Source organism: Schistocerca nitens, chromosome 1, assembly GCF_023898315.1.
Source record: "Schistocerca nitens isolate TAMUIC-IGC-003100 chromosome 1, iqSchNite1.1, whole genome shotgun sequence".
Lineage (NCBI taxonomy): Eukaryota > Metazoa > Arthropoda > Insecta > Orthoptera > Acrididae > Schistocerca > Schistocerca nitens.
Window position 1 is genome coordinate 204481119 of NC_064614.1, and position 18110 is coordinate 204499228.

General features: G+C 44.1%; 1 protein-coding gene across 1 annotated transcript in view; it reads left to right on the forward strand.

Annotated features, from left to right (window-relative positions):
- Window positions 1–18110, forward strand: part of LOC126245881 (uncharacterized) — a 695521-nt gene that overhangs the window by 548533 nt on the left and 128878 nt on the right. The gene's annotated exons all lie outside the window — the stretch shown is intronic.

The window sequence follows — 18110 nt, forward strand, 5'->3', positions numbered from 1 at the left end:
TCTATGTACCTTGAAACTGAGAGAGTAAAAATTTTTCAATCTTTGTTCGATTTCTACTTTTATTACAGGAAACAAAATGAATAAAAAACGGAAATCTGTGTTGTTTTGAGAGGTTTTAATAGCCAGGTTAAACTGCCGTTAAAAAGAAAAGGATATAGCCGACAACCGGTTCTTTCAGCGATAACAGCTTTCCTTAGCTTTAACGTCAGTGGCAGTTTTGGTGTCAACTTTCACTTGCTCATTTGCGATTTTTTTATCTACAGTTGTTACAAAGTAAGTCTGATAACAAGAAACATATCACTGCAACTCCCAGTCCAGTTCTTCAAACAAATTTCCTTGAACGCACAACGCTGGGCAACAAATATTGTTCATCTCAAATTCATAAAACCCATTAGCTCAGGGATGAAACACCAAAATTCTTGTTCCGTGAAATTTCTGGCCAGCTGCCCGTATTAATAGGAGAGTTAAGTACTTTTGCCAGTACCTGAAGTTGGCCTGAAGACTGTGCGCCGAAATATCGTGGCATCAAGTTACCGACATCTACATCTACTCCACAATCCACCCTACGGCGCGTGGCAATGGGTACCCCGTGTCGCTACTAGTAATTTCCTGTTCCACTCGCAAATAGAAAGAGGGAAAAACGACTATCTACCACGCCTCTATATGAGCCCTAATTTCTCGTATCTCATCTTCGTGGTCCTTAAACGCAGTGTATGTTGGAGGCAACAGAATCGTTCTGCAGTCAGTTTCAAATGCCGTTTTTCTTAAATTTTCTCAATACTGATCCTGCAAACGAACGCCATCTTCCCTACCTTCCCTCCAGGGATTCCAGTTTGGGTTCCTGTGTGTTATTCGAACCTACCAGTAACAAATATAGCAGCCTGCCTCTGAATTGCTTCGATGTCTTCTTTTAATCTGACCTGGCACGGATCCTATACGCTCGAACAGTACTCAAGAATAGGTCGCACCAGCGTCCTATATATGGCCTCCTTAACAGATGAACCACACTTTCCTAGGATTCTCCCAACAAACCGAAGTCGACCATTCGCCTTTCTGTTTTTCTTACTCAACTGCATTACCTTACATTTTTCTATATTTAGAAGTAGCTGCCATTCATCACACCAGCTAGATATATTGTCTAACTCATCTTGCATCCTCTTACAGTCACTCAAATTCGACACCTTACCGTACACCACAGTATCATCAGTAAAAAACCGCAGATTGCTGCCCACCCCGTCCGCCAAATCATTTATGGATACAGGGAATAACAGCGGTCCTATCACACTTTTTTGGGGCACACCGGGCAGTTTGCCCAAAATTTCACGGAACAATCCACACGCCGGGAAAGTTTTAAATTTCATGAAAATTTTTAAGTACAAAAAAACTGAGTTTTCCTTTTTTCCAGTGGTTTCGCGAGCTCTGTAAACATTGCTTTACAGACGACAGATGTAAAAGTGTGTCAGTGGTGTACGCTATAAATAAACGTACAACCTGACTGCAGATGGGACGCGCAGCCTTATTTACAAATGAACTCAGCGTTAATCATCACACACAGAATGAAGCACTTTCTCCAGGACAAGGGGTATAAATATCCTCACCATACAACAATCTTAAACGAGACAAATGCTGTAATTTATCAAAGTCATCGAACCATGCATTGATCTGCAACAAAACACGACACATTGAGGCAAGGCCGCCAGAAGGTTCTGACAACATAATTTGGCAAGACGACTGTTGAAATTCCACTTCCAGCCACCCTGAATTAGTTCCGTAATGTCGCCAAATCGCTTACGGCGACCGCCGCCGGGATTGTGCCTTTAAAACGGTAGGGCAGATTTCCTAACAGCGCATTTTAAACTCAGGCTAATTTAATTCCGGACAAAAGGTTTGCTATTTTTCTGGATTCTGCAGTCATCAAACTGAGTTTAGTGCCACGATAAAGGTACAAGTGAAGCGCACAGCTTGTATTACTTGGGTCTGTAGAAGGAGATTAAGCATTATACCGCCGCAGTTGCGAAAACAAGACGGTCAATGATGGTATACGCTATATGCAATTCGTTTTAGAATGTTACGCCAACTTACGATACAGTTTTTCATTTAACGTTTGTACTAAAAGGTCGGATATACACATTAAATGCGTGAACGTCCGAATGTTGTCACTCATTACATTACTTTCCATCTGAAACTGTAGCGCCACGACGTATGTTCTGTCTTCCTACCAACACAGAAAGTATTCACCTTAACGAGTTCTTCAGAAACAGGACCTGCCCTGACGCGACGTATACTGTTCCTCAGCAAGGAGAACCTGTAAAGAAATAACTACACTACACATGTCAACTGGGTGCATAGATATGTTTAACTTAGTATACCGTTCCTAAGACTGGCTGTAACTGCTAATGAAGGAAAAATCCTTACATGTCACTTTTGCTGCACACTTTTGCTTAAACCCGTCGCAGCAGAGATACACAAGTGACGAAAATAAGCATAGGTTTTACTAATGTTTTCCCAACTACAGCACATTCTCTAATAGTTTAAGGTTTTAACTTAGAACTTCTACTGAAAGAATAACACTTTTCGTTATCTAACAAACAGCTGAAAAAACTGTTTATTAGTTTTGAATGCTTGTTCAAATACTTCGCGCATCATCACTTTTAGACAGTGAAAGTTAGCGATTATGAATTCACAGCACTCCACGCAGAATCTTCTTCAGGAAGAAAGTCTCTAAGCTGACTGAAAAAGTCCGAAATTTTCGTAGATATCATCCATGCATGATCATGAGCTTTTACCGATACATATATTCTCTATAGAACCACTATCCCACAATATTCTTAAATGCCTAGAGCTCCAGGCTACGTGACCGCTCATCAAAAGAGAAGACAACGGACCGTTTTTGACTAATGAGCGAAATTTATCTCTCAGTAGCAGAGCGCGCGGAAGACCCCTTTTCTGATTGGGCGAATAACACAGTAGCCTCAGCTTCATATTTTGAATCCCTTAACCCGTTACCTCCCTTCTTGGGGCTAATCCCCGTTCAGAAATCCGTTTACGTGATAAACACATTTCCAAAAGCAAATAAAAACCAATTAAACCAATCTTTAATGGTCTGAAGGACTGAAGTAAGTTTTACATTTCTAAAATGCCGAAAACTTGCTGCTTTATAACTATTATTGTCCCCCATGTGAATGACTCACATCACGTCTGCACAACCGGATGCCTACGCTCCACTTATTACCAATTTCTATGATTCATACTTCACATACATGCTGCATTCATTCCCTCGTTCACTTAGAAAAAGAAATTAAAATACTATCGCTGAATAGAAATAATAACAACAGTCTGCAACTGGAATTATTACATGCTTTTTACGTATTTTCATCAAAATGCTGCTTGCTCGGTTATTTAAAGATCAGATATTTAGGTAACATTCTTCACTGACGTCTGCATAAAACATATTAACATGTCAGGATGTTATTTCTCAAGGAAAGTGGTAAGTTCTGTGTTTGAGGGAGTTTTTTGTTACTGTACGTAAAGAGTTGAAATTCATACTGTTGTTATCTATCGTCTTCAAAAAATGTTGTACAAAGTTTCACAACAGTTGAGTTATTAGAACTGTCTTTAATAATTCGTAGCGATGCATGTAGTATCCGATGACTGTGGAGTTGGCGCGCACGGCTTCAAGAGCCGGCTGACTCACGTACGAACTAATGTTCCTCTCCGCGTGTGAAAGTCTTCTCTGACATGACTCACGGAGTGTCGCAAGAAAGCTTCTGCCAGATTGCCTACGGGCGATGTACGTATTATACTGCTACTCCTCTAACCGACTCTTTAACAGACAACGAAACAAAACAGCTGCGTAGGATGGAAATGCGACTGAGGTGAAAACTTTTGGGTGCTCACTGAAATAGACAAAGAGGCTTTCTTCAGCACCTACATTCCCGAAGCAGTTCCTCATTCAGGAATGGAAAAATAAAACAATACAGACTCAAATTTGAATAAAACGGAACCCAACACCGAGGTCATTACCTAACCAGACCCCAGAAACACTTCAAACCGATTTTCAGAATAGTAAATGCACGAAGTTCACCACAACTGGGCATCATCATCATCATCCAATTCAATCATTAGATGATGTGGCCTCTTCGAGTTGTGGATTCAGGTAGGCTTTCAGAAGTCTTCTCCAAGTGGGACGGTCTTGGGCAGTTCTCTGCCAGGTGTTACCAGCGATCTTCTTGATGTCTTTGTCCCATCTGTCCGGTGGTCTTCCTCTAGGCCTCCGGTGCTCTCTCGGACTCCACTCCAGTACTAGCTTCGTCCATCTGTTGTCTTTTCTTCTTGCAACGTGGCCAGCCCACTGCCATTTCAAGGAACCTACTCTCTCTAAGATGTCATTAACCTTCGTCACAGACCGGATGTCATCTGCCCTTTTCCTGTCCTTTCTTGTATAGCCCAGCATTGATCTCTCCATGTCTCTCTGTGCTGTCCTCAGTTTCCCTTTTGTGAATGAGTTCAGTGTCCATGTCTCGCAGCCATACGTCATCACAGGAAGAATGCATTGATCAAATACTGCTTTCTTCAGATTTACTGGCATTTTTGATCTGGGCATAAGGTGAACAAATTGTAATAGAAGGAAGTGAAAGGAAAGCGGTAACCGTACAGTAGCCATCTTCTACTATATGTAAAAATCAACATGTATTTCGCGAACCGGTCTTGCGAAACTCAACTTGAAGTCCAGAGCGCTGCAGAGACTGGCGCTCAGGTTGACACAGCGTTCCTCGACTTACCGAAGGCATTCGATAGCTCTGGACTAACGTTTAATGGACAGAATACGAACTTAGCGAGTATCGCACCAGATTTGTAACTGAATTCGGGACTTCCTCGCAGACAGATCTCAAAACGTCGTTCTTAAGGGAACATCGACAGGTTATAGGTAAATTCAAGAGCATGTATACTCTAATGGGTATGTCAGAAGACTTATGAGGCCATTCGCGGATGGTGCTGTTGCCTTAGGAAGGTTGCAACACCTAAAGACTATAGCGAATTGAAGGAAGACGAGCAGAGGCTCGACGGTTGGTGCAGGGTCTGGCTGTCGACCTCGACCGTAAACACATTGAACATATTGACCAACAGAATAGGCAGAGAGATCGATCACGGCTCGACTGCGCTATTGGTGGTAAACTACTGGGAAGAGCAATAACCGTAAAGTACCTGAAGTGACCGTCCGGGGCAGCCTAAAGTAGAATGACTGCTTACAACTAACTGTAGGAAAAGCAAGTACCAGGTTGAGTTTCACTGGAAGAATTTTGGAGGAATCGTCGAATAAAGAAGTGGCTTACAAAACACTTGTTCGACCGATTCTTGAGTACTGTTCGTCAGTGTGGATCTCTTGCCAAGTTCAATTAATAGAAGACATACGGAAAATCCACCGAGGAACGGCACATTTCCTCACGGGATCGTATAACCTGCGCGCAGGAGTGTTACGAGGATCAACAAACTGCAGTTGCAAAAGTTAAAGGAAGGATTTGTGCATCACAGAGCAGTTTACTGTTGAAATTTCGAAATCGTAAGTTCTAAGAAGAGTTGGGAAACTTATTGCTTCCTTTCATACACGTATCTCTAAACAGCTCATTGAAATTAGCGCTCATTCGGAAGAATGGAAACACTGCTAGAACCAGACCATGGAGATAATCAATTCGGGTTTTGGGCGAAACCAACACCTTCGGCAATACTGACCCTACGACACATCGTAGACGATGGTCTGAAGAAAGGCTATCTACGTTTATAGCATTCATATACAAGGTGGTTGTAATTCAAGTTTAGCTACTGGGGCCAGTGTTGACGGAAAACTTATGTACTGTGTAAGTACCAAACTTTACAGCAATGATGTTCAGACGGTGTGCTGCAGGATTTGCGTTGTTGGTAGTGTTGGTGTCATGGCTTACGACTAAGCGCCGGTACTGGTACGGCGACGTAAGGAGGAGCAGGGATCCCAAGGACCAAGGACACGCAACGTGAACGGTACACGTTACTGTGATCTGCTTCGGCAACGTGTGATCCCAACGGTGCTCTAGACTCAACTGTTTTGATATGCACGATGGGTCTCCACCTCACATTGCTCGGGAGGTCACTCGGTTACTCCGTAACAGATTTGGAGAAAACCGAATCATTTGCTGATCGTTCCAAACTGCATGGCCACCAAGATCACCATATTGGTGGTGGTGGTGGTGGTGGTGGTGGTTAGTGTTTAACGTCCCGTCAACAACGAGATCATTAGAGACGGAGCTCATGCTCGGGTTAGGGAAGGATTGGGAAGGAAATCGGCCGTGCCCTTTCAAAGGAACCAACCCGGCATTTGCCTGAAGCGATTTAGGGAAATCACGGAAAACCTAAATCAGGATGGCTGGAGACGGGATTGAACCGTCGTCCTCCCGAATGCGAGTCCAGTGTGCTAACCACTGCGCCACCTCGCTCGGTCCACCATATTGGAAAGCGTGTAATTTCCGGCTGTGGGGTTATCTGAAGGACAGGATTTACCAACGGGACACGAACACACTTTGGAGGTTGAAGATGTGCTTAACGAAGGCGGTAGCCAACGTCCCACCTGTGATGTTCCAGGTAGCGGTAGAGCAATCACTAGTGCGCTTCCAGGCTGTCGTTGATGCTGATGGTCGTGACGGCGAGGAACGTTTGTAATCTAGAACATAAACATGGTGCGTAATAAATAAATACTACCCCTCTCAAGTGGAAATTGAAATGAGTTTCTTTCAATGATTTTTCGGTATTTCTCTTCCGCATGCCCTTGTGGAATGTTTCCATAAAGTTTCATTCTCCTACGATCACTCGAATTTCATGGGGCTTTCTTAAGTAGCGAAAATTTAATTATAACCACTCTGTATTTAGAGACAAATTTTGACAACGTCGACAGGGATATACTGTTCGAAATTCTAAAGGTAGCAAAGACAACAAACAGGAGTCGAAGGGTTCCCTACAATTTGTTCAAAAAGTAGACTGCATTTAAGAGAGTTGAAGGGAGTGAAAGGAAATTACTAGTTGAGAACGGAGTGAGACAGGTTTGCGTCGTATCCCCGATATTCAATCCGTACACTGAGCTAGTTGTTGTAGAAGCCCTAGAGAAATTTGGAAAGGCAGCACAGTTTAGGAAGAATAAATAAAAGCTCGAGGTTTACCGTGGCACTGTAAAGCACAGCAATTGGAAGAGCAACTGGGTGCAATGCATAGTGTCTCGCAAAGAGGTTATAGCATGGGTATCAGTAACAGTACAACGAAAGTAAAGCAATATAGCCGAGTTAAATCAGACGATGCTGGGGAAATTAGATTAGGTTGTCAGACACTAAAAGTAGCAGATTTGTTTCGTTTGGGTAGCAAGATAGGTGACGATGGCTGAAGTAGAGAGGTTGTAAACTCAGACTGGCAACAGTTAGAAAAAGATTTCTGAAAAGAAGTTTCCTATCATCAAGCATAAATTTAAATGTTAGGAAGCCTTTTTGAAGGAAATTAGTGATCTTTATACCACTCCCAATTAGAGACAGTGTGTGAGATCGCGTGAATGGCGATGTAAATCAGCGTCGCTTGATGCTAAGGAACTTACGGTTCATTTGCGCTTAGCGGTTTCCCCGTCATTCGACGGCCATGAATTAAAGTAATCAATGTATCGTCTGGAACTGGCCTTAAAACCACTTTTCCTCGTTCGAAGCAACAGTAAATATTCATTCTGACTGATATTAGGAGTATTTTTTTTTTTTTTTTTGCTTTATTGCGAATATCTTTGCTCAGTTCAAATGGCATAAGCTCAACATTTTCACGACAGTCGAATTCATCTATTTATACTGAAGCGCCATAAATCACGGGTAGCAGTAAACAGACGGTCGAAAACGCTCTGACCACAACATGCTTTTAAGTAACTTAACTTTCTCTCCGCGTATAAAATGTTCAAACAACTTAATGGAAACGCAGCTGTGCAACATCTTCACAAACCGCCAGTTTTTCGAAAGGTAAACAACGCGTCATTTTGAAACCACAAATGCATTTGTGCCTTGAAAATGGCGGACAATGAAATGGAACCCAGCCGGGTGACAACTTCGACAACTCGGGGTATTTCGACATGTGAATACCCCTGACATTTTCAAGGTACAGATGCATTTGTGCCTTCAAAACTGTGCTTTGAAAACGACGGATACGTTCACTAGGCGAAATACCCTAAGTTGTCGGAGACGTAACCCAGCATTCCACTTAACTTTTGTCTGAGCATCCTTTTAAGTAAATTATATCATGAGCAGTATACACTGAGGTGATAATTCCATGGGGTACCTCTTAATATCGTGTCCGACCTCCTTTTCAGCAAATCGACATGGCATGGACTCAACAAGTCGTTGGAAGTCCCCTACAGAAATATTGAGCCATGCCTCTATAGCCGTCCATAGTTGCGAAAGTGTTGCCAGTGCTGGATTTTTCGCATGCAGTGACCTCTCGACTATGTTCCCTAAATGTCCAATGGTATTCATGTCGGGGCATCTGAGTGGCCACATCATTTGCATGCGGTTATTTCACGTAGTGTTCCTTGTCCGTTATCAATGACAACTCTACGCAGACGCCGCTGCTCTCGGTCGTTAAGTGAAGGCTGTCGGTCACTGCGTTGTCCGTGGTGGAAGGTATTACCTGGTATTCTCGTCACGCTCTAGACACTGTGGATCTCGGTATGATGAATTCCCTAACGACTGCCGAAATGTAATGCACCAAGCGTCTAGTTCCCACTACCATTTCACAGTCAAAGTCTGTTAATTACCGTCTTGCGGTCTTATCATGTCGGACACCTTTCCACATAAATCGACTGAGTACAAATGTCAGCTCCGCCAATGCACTGCCCTCCTATATCTTGTGCACGCGATACTAAGGGCATCTTTATTTGTGCATATCGCTGTCCCATGTCTTGTGTCACCTTTGTGCGTACTATTATGAACAGTATACACAAAAAGGCAATACTGACCCTACGACTTATCTTAGAAGAAAGATTAAGGAAAGGCAAACCTACGTTTCTCTAGCATTTGTAGACTTAGAGAAAGCTTTTGACAATGTTGACTGGAATACTCTCTTTCAAATTCTGAAGGTGGCAGGGGTAAAATACAGGGATCGAAAGGCTATTTACAGTTTGTACAGAAATCAGATAGCAGTTATAAGAGTCGAGGGACATGAAAGGGAAGCAGTGGTTGGGAAGGGAGTGAGACAGTGTTGTAGCCTCTCCCCGATGTTATTCAATCTGTATATTGAGCAAGCAGTAAAGGAAACAAATGAAAAGTTCGGAGTAGGTTTTAAAATCCATGGAGAAGAAATAAAAACTTTGAGGTTCGCCGATGACATTGTAATTTTGTCAGAGACAGCAAAGGACTTGGAAGAGCAGTTGAACGGAATGGACAGTGTCTTGAAAGGAGGATATAAGATGAACATCAACAAAAGCAAAACGAGGATAATGGAATGTAGTCGAATTAAGTCGGGTGATGCTGAGGGAATTAGATTAGGAAATGAGACACTTAAAGTAGTAAAGGAGTTTTGCTACTTGGGGAGCAAAATAACTGATGATGGTCGAAGTAGAGAGGATATAAAATGTAGACTGGCAGTGGCAAGGAAAGCGTTTCTGAAGAAGAGGAATTTGTTAACATCGAGTATAGATTTAAGTGTCTGGAAGTCGTTTCTGAAAGTATCTGTATGGAGTGTAGCCATGTATGGAAGTGAAACTTGGACGATAAATAGTTTGGACAAGAAGAGAATAGAAGCTTTCGAAAAGTGGTGCTACAGAAGAATGCTGAAGATTAGATGGGTAGATCACGTAACTAATGGGGAGGTATTGAGTAGTATTGGGGAGAAGAGGAGTTTGTGGCACAACTTGACTAGAAGAAGGGATCGGTTGGTAGGACATGTTTTGAGGCATCAAGGGATCACCAATTTAGTACTGGAGGGCAGCGTGGAGGGTAAAAATCGTAGAAGGAGACAAAGAGATGAATACACTAAGCAGATTCAGAAGGATGTAGGCTGCAGTAGGTACTGGGAGATGAAGAAGCTTGCACAGGATAGAGTAGCATGGAGAGCATATACAAAAAGTGAATAGGTTTTGAAACGCGGCGCTACATAAGAATGCTGAAGATTAGACGCATAGATCGGGTAACCAGAGAAGGTACTGAATCGAATTGGGGCCGGGGTGGTGGTGGTGGTGGTGGTGGGGGGGATTATTGCGCAAATTGACTAAAAGAAGGAATGAGTAGATACGCCATATGTGGACGCACCAAAAATGATCAATTTCGGGGGGAGGGGGGGGGGGGGAGAGGTGGAGAAGTGGAGAGTAGGAGGTTGAAAACTGTAGAGGGAGATCAAGGCTTCACCATAGGATCCCTGTTCAAATTGATACAGGTTGCTGTAGTTATGTAAAGTTGACGAGGCTTGCACAGGATTCACTTGCGTTGAGAGCTGAGACAGATAAAGCAGCGCTACAGCAGCCTGGAAAGGACGTGAGCGTAATAGAGAGATAAACATTCGCATCCAACAGCCTACCCCCATGAACCATGGACCTTGCCGTTGGTGGGGAGGCTTGCGTGCCTCAGCGATACAGATAGCCGTACCGTAGGTGCGACCACAACGTAGGGGTATCTGTTGAGAGGCCAGACAAATGTGTGGTTCCTGAAGAGGGGCAGCAGCCTTTTCAGTAGTTGCAGGGGCAACAGTCTGGATGATTGACTGATCTGGCCTTGTAACACTAACCAAGACGGCCTTGCAGTGCTGGTACTGCGAGCGGCTAAAAGCAAGGGGAAACTACGGCCGTAATTTTTCCCGAGGGCATGCAGCTTTACTGTATGGTTAAATGATGATGGCGTCCTCTTGGGTAAAATATTCTGGAGGTAAAATAGTCCCCCATTCGGATCTCCGGGCAGGGACTACTCGAGAGGATGTCGTTATCAGGAGAAAGAAAACTGGCGTTCAACGGATCGGAGCGTGGAAAGTCAGATCCCTTAATCGGGCAGGTAGGTTAGAAAATTTAAAAAGGGAAATGGATAGGTTTAACTTTAACAAGACTTTTTGTCAGGTGACTACAGGGTTATAAACACAAAATCAAATAGGGGTAATGCAGGAGTAGGTTTAATAATGAATAGGAAAATAGGAATACGGGTAAGCTACTACAAACAGCATAGTGAACGCATTATTGTGGCCAAGATAGATACGAAGCCCACGCCTACTACAGTAGTACAAGTTTATATGCCAACTAGCTCTGCAGATGAAGAAATTGAAGAAATGTATGATGAACTAAAAGAAATTATTCAGATAGTGAAGGGAGATGGCAGGGGTAAAATACAGGGAGCGAAAATCTATTTACAATTTGTACAGAAACCAGATTGCAGTTATAAGAGTCGAGGGACATCAAAGGGAAGCAGTGGTTGGGAAGGGAGTGAGACACGGTTGTAGCCTCTCCCCGATGTTATTCAATCTGTATATTGAGCAAGCAGTAAAGGAAACAAAAGAAAAATTAGGAGTAGGTATTAAAATCCATGGAGAAGAAATAAAAACTTTGAGGTTCGCAGATGACATTGTAATTCTGTCAGAGACAGCAAAGGACTTGGAAGAGCAGTTGAACGGAATGGATAGTATCTTGAAAGGATATAAGATGAACATCAACAAAAGCAAAACAAGGATAATGGAATGTAGTCGAATTAAGTCGGGTGATGCTGAGGGAATTAGATTAGGAAATGAGACACTTAAAGTAGTAAAGGAGTTTTGCTATTTGGGGAGCAAAATAACTGATGATGGTCGAAGTAGAGAGGATACAAAATGTAGACTGGAAATGGCAAGGAAAGCATTTCTGAAGAAGAGAAATTTGTTAACATCGAGTATAGATTTAAGTGTCTGGAAGTCGTTTCTGAAAGTATTTGTATGGAGTGTAGCCATGTATGGAAGTGAAACATGGACGATAAATAGGTTGTACAGGAAGAGAATAGAAGCTTTCGAAATGTGGTGGTACAGAAGAATGCTGAAGATTAGATGGGTAGATCACATAATTAATGAGGAAGTATTGAATAGGATTGGGGAGAAGAGAAGTTTGTGGCACAACTTGACTAGAAGAAGGGATCGGTTGGTAGGACATGTTCTGAGGCATCAAGGGATCACCAGTTTAGTATTGGAGGGCAGCGTGGAGGGTAAAAATCGTAGAGGGAGACCAAGAGATGAATACACTAAGCAGATTCAGAAGGATGTAGGTTGCAGTAGGTACTGGGAGATGAAGAAAAAAAATGGTTCAAATGGCTCTGAGCACTATGGGACTCAACTGCTGTGGTCATAAGTCCCCTAGAACTTAGAACTACTTAAACCTAACTAACGTAAGGACAGCACACAACACCAAGCCATCACGAGGCAGAGAAAATCCCTAACCCCGCCGGGAATCGAACCCGGGCGTGGGAAGCGAGAACGCTACCGCACGACCACGAGACGCGGGCGGAGATGAAGAAGCTTGCACAGGATAGAGTAGCATGGAGAGCTGCATCAGACCAGTCTCAGGGCTTAAGACCACAACAGCAACAACCATCAGCCTTAAGATGGGATTCCTATGCAGCGTGTGACGGACGCCCCTGCCGTTATGTGTCTGCCGCACAAGTGGTATTATGCAGGGCTTATGTCCCACCGTGTCAGCTATTCGCGGCCGACGCCAGGGGTGTGTGGCTGCGTCCGAGCCGGTTGGAGAGCAGTATAGACGCAGCCGCAGAGGGAGACAAATGAGCATGCCCGAGGAGAAAGTTCTATTTACGGTGGTGAAAGATGAGAAATTGGTGGAAATGGTTTCAAAATTTCCTTGCATGTACAATATATCCTTATGACTATACAAGGATCAAACTGTGATGCATAATGCTTGGAGAAAAATAGCAGCTCGTGGAGAGAAAAAGTACGAAAAGTACTATATATTTTACTCACCTTGTTGTTTTAGTTTATTTTCAGGCAAATAGTGCGTATTACAATAAACAAAAATGAGTTTAATTTTAGCAGTGTTCCAATTATTATTCATGTATTATAATAATAATTAAGAGTACACTACGTGAATACTGGAATCTGATGTATATTACATATGTTTAATATGTAAGTATAAACGTACGCATTTACAAAAAAATTCAGAAACGCTAAGAAGTCCGAAGCCAACCGAGCCTGCACGGCTGCTGGCTATTCTGTAGATGGGTCTCGCACAGAAAATCCTTCGGCATGTGCAAACCGCCACTTCTTGCCAATGTTCCGAGATTCTCAGTAGGCAGTAGTTCATTTATGTATATTTCTTAACGAGGCTCGTTTTTCGTTGAGTACACCATTGCAGGCGCTCCTGTCTGTGATGCAGCGTCAAGGGTAACTGCAGCCACGGTCTCCAAGCTGATAGTCCATGCTGCTGCAAATGTCGACGAACTGTTCGTGCAGATGGTTGTTGTCTTGCAAACGTCCCCATCTGTTGACTCAGATCTAGGGGACTTAAGTCCCATAGTGCTCAGAGCCATTTGAACTTTTTTTTTTTTAAGGATATCACCCGGCGAAAGACATGTAAAGTATCTCGCAAATACCTCGAAAACTTTGACCGTCGTTTCCTCAGAAACGGTCGACTGTCTACGAATAAGCCGAGACACGTGTTCGCTTATTTTGATTAGTATTTCCTTCATATAGCTGGAGTCGAACTACTTCAACTTCTTCTAATAATAGTTAAGACAACAAACCGCGTTCACCCATGCTTTCGGTAGAGGCACAGGTCAACTAAGGCTGCGGTTACAGCGGCTCCGATATCGGTGGATTCCGACGAGGACCGACATCGGTCGGAAACGGCCCAGCTTTTCAAATCAGTACGCCTCTACGTGCGCTGTCACACTATAGCCGATCTTTACTCCCGAACGAAGAGCAGACTTCGAACTACAATCGGTGAAATTCAAGTCAGTTTGCTTTCTTCGGTCAGATCGACACGAAATATGGAGTGCGAGCAATTGTGAAGTTAGTCCAAGAAAGAGTGAGTTTGTGGCATCCTGAGGATGAAAATATTATTATCGGGATGTAGGTCGGAGTGTATGGACTGAAATCTCAGGTTTATCCGAAACCTGAAATAGGGAAAATCTTCACAGGAAATTTTGGGCATAGATTATAACCTCCAAAATTAATTTGTTCAAGTGAACGGGATGGCGTATCTTATATGCCTCTTACTGGCGTTTTATGCCAGTAGTGTAGTGATTCTGTTAATATGAAGTGGTTTGCCAATGTTGTGTACGGTATATACGGGGTGTTCAAAAAGTCTCTCCGCTGTGCCGTATGACAAGCGTGCCGTATGATTGTTCGCCTGCCTAGGATTTTAACGAAACAATAAACGCACAACGATACTGCAGTGATATTCTGTACCCATTCATAGGAGAACTTGTGTTACGTGAAATACTGAACGGTTATTTTCAGCATGCAGCTCGCGTTTCAATGTCACTGCTTGCAGATGTTTTGAGTGATCGCATAATTTCATAGGGACTTTGGCCTCCACGATCGCCTGACCTAACACCACCTGACTTTTTCTTCTGGGGTGCAGCGAAAGTAACTGTCTACAAAAACCGTCAAAAACCCATCGATAAAATGAAAACTGCAATATCCACTTCACTGCTTCTGTTACAGGAGAAATGTTACAGCTTGTGTTTGGAAACATGATTAGACGAATTGAATTGTGTATTCAACAACAGGGGGGACAGTTTCAACATTTAATGCGAAAATTTGTAGGTAAAAATGAATATTCAATAAATTAATAACTTGTATTTCACTGAGTTTCATTGCGGTATATTCACTGCGGCATATGGCGCGCGCGGCTAACAATCATACGGCACTGCGGACAGACTTTTTGAACATCCCGGATTTCCACTTTTAAGTGCTTTAGGTTTTCAGGAGTGTCTTACGCTACACTTTATGCTTGTGTTTCACTCATGTGCTAAATGACAGTCATTGAAGGTTAACTGACGTACGTTAGAGAGAAACAGAGTGTTTATAACTTGCTTTTCAAGGTCACCACGAATTATCTCTAATATGTAACAGAACATTTCTCCCGTCATCTCGTATATTCTTAAAGCTTGGCTGGTTTTCCCGATAACGGAACCGGCCGGAGTGGCCGAGCGGTTCTAGGCGCTACAGTCTGGAACCGCGCGACCGTTACGACCGCGGGTCCGAATCCTGCCTCGGGCATGGATGTGTGTGACAGGTTGGTTAGGTTTAAGTAGTTCTAAGTTCTAGGAGACTGATGACCTCAGCAGTGAAGTCCAATAGTGCTCAGAGCCATTTGAACCGATAACTGAGAACAAAGTGTATAGTACTAGCCATTTTCTTTACGACACAGGAAAGCTCGCATTCGACATCTCTTCAATAGCAGAAGCCGCTGTGCAGCATTCGTATCCAAGCACAAGGACGTCGTGATACCTCCCCCACCCCCCACCCCAAGATGTTAAAACCTAACCTACTTCATAACAGATTTTAACCTAACCTCCATGACCCTGCCAAAAACTGACGAAGGATGTTTTCGTGCGACCCTTAGGGACGGTGTCTGACGACTGTTGTCGATGCCACTGTGGACGTAGCCTAACTCTGTGCGACTGACGCTTATAGGGGTCGCCTGTTACGCTTCGGCCGCATTACGTCAACACACACAGGGGCAGAAGCATAAGTCAGACACTGCATACGAACCCCACCTTTAACCAGAAACGCTGCGAGACTGTGTGGAATCGGTTCTGCCGTGGCAGGGCCGGCAAGCTCTTGGGCCGACTGTTGCCGGAAATGCTCGCAGAGCGCAGCTGCTCGTTAAGACCTCCTGGCCGCGCGCCCGTGACAGCTGGGGACGGCGAATCGGGGCGCGTTGCGAAAGCCGTCCCGGCCGGCCAGTCCCGTCTGAAACACGCCTGCGCTTGCGTCGCGCTGCGTTTACGCCTCATTATGTACGCCACGCGCGATACCTAACTGTCGCGCCGGCTTCGACCGATATTTTATCTCCGCGTGACAGAAATACTGTAAACCTGTTTTCTCGTAAACGGTTGTCGCTCTCGCCGGTTCCATTAAGGTTCTTCTGTTAGGATCGGGACTCTGTCACTCACTCACGAAGAGAACACGGCAAGTGCCACAAGCCGATTTCCCAGAAACTTTGCCCAGTGCAACAGGGGTCAAAATAAGCAAACACGTGTCACGGCTTATTCGTAGACAGTCGACCGTTTCTGACAAAACGACGCTCAAAGTTTTCGAGGTATTTGCGAGATACGAGCACGATGGGACTTAGAACTACTTAAACCTACCTAACCTAAGGACATCACAGACATCCATGCCCAAGGTAGGATTCGACCTGCGATCCCTGAGTCAACAGATGGGGCCGTTTCCAAGACAACAACCATCTGCACGAACAGTTCGACTACGTTTGCAGACGCATGGACTATGAGCTCGGAGACCATGGCTGCGGTTACCCTTGATGCTGCATCACAGAAAGCAGCGCCTGCGATGGTTTACTCAACGACGTACCTGGGTGCACGAATGGCAAAACGTCATTTTTTCGGATGAATCCAGGTTCTGTTTACAGCATCATGATGGTCGCATCCGTGTTTGGCGACAACGCGGTGAACGCACATTGGAAGCGTGTATTCGTCATCGCCATACTGGCGTATCACCCGGCGTGATGGTATGGGATGCCATTGGTTACACGTCTCTGTCATCTCTTGTTCGCATTGACGGCACTTTGAACAGTGGATTCAAAATGGTTCAAATGGCTCTGAGCACTATGGGACTTAACATCTTAGGTCATCAGTCCCCTAGGACTTAGTACTACTTAAACCTAACTAACCTAAGCACATCACACACATCCATGCCCGAGGCAGGATTCGAACCTGCGACCGTACCAGTCGCTTGAACAGTGGAGGTTACATTTCAGATGTGTTACGATCCGTGGCTCTACCCTTCATTCGATCCCTGCGAAACCCTATATTTCAGCAGGATAATCCACGCCGCATATTGCAGGTCCTGTACGGGCCTTTCTGGATACAGAAAATGTTCTACTGCTGCCCTGGCCAGCACATTCTCCAGATCTCTCACCAACTGAAAACGTCTGGTCAATGGTGCCCGAGCAACTGGCTCGTCACAATACGCTAGTCACTACTCATGATGAACTGTGGTATCGTGTTGATGTACCTGTACACGCCATCCAAGCTCTGTTTGACTCCAATGCCCAGGCGTATCAAGGCCGTTATTACGGCCAGAGGTGGTTGTTCTGGGTACTGATTTCTCAGTATCTATGCACCCAAATTGCGTGAAAATGTAATGACATGTCAGTTCTAGTATAATATATTTGTCCAATGAATAACCGTTTATCATCTGTATTTCTTCTTGGTGGAGCAATTTTAATGGCCAGTAGTGTATATATGTATAGATCAGTGGACCGCGCACACTTCTCCTTTTTATCTTCCAATTCTTGGTGGAATTTTCACCATCGATTTGGCTGTCAGACTGCCTTCGTATGAGAATGGGTAGCTTCTTGATTGTGCTGTTCAGATAGGTTGATTCTTGATTGTTACTGCAGTCCGTGAAATGAAATGATCGTATGGCATATATTGGCCGGGATATCCCCTTCGGGGTTCGGCCGCCGTATTGCAAGTCTTTTTTGTTGACGCCACTTCGGCGACTTGCGTGTCAATGATTATGAAAATGATGATGGACACACAACATCCAGTCCCCTGGTGGGAATCGAACCCGGGCCCCTTGCGTGGTAGGCGGTAACGCTAGCGCTGCGCTACGGAGGCGGACTGCAGTCCGTGAAAGGCGACCGGAAGGACTGAATTTGGAGGCTGATGCGCCCTTATTGCCTGATAGTTACCTACTTTGGGAAAAAAACAAGAGTTCCTCAGTAACAAGATTCCTGTTGAAAGTGGCAAGTCCGAAGAACAGCCTGCATGAATAAAGAAATCCGTCCAGTAATATTACTGCAAGGGATTTCTAATAGTATTTTTTCGCGAGATTGTGAGCTTGCTTTCATTAATGGACTTTTACGTGAGAATGCTTAGGGAATTCGAAATGTATTCTTATTTTCACCTTCTGGGGATAAA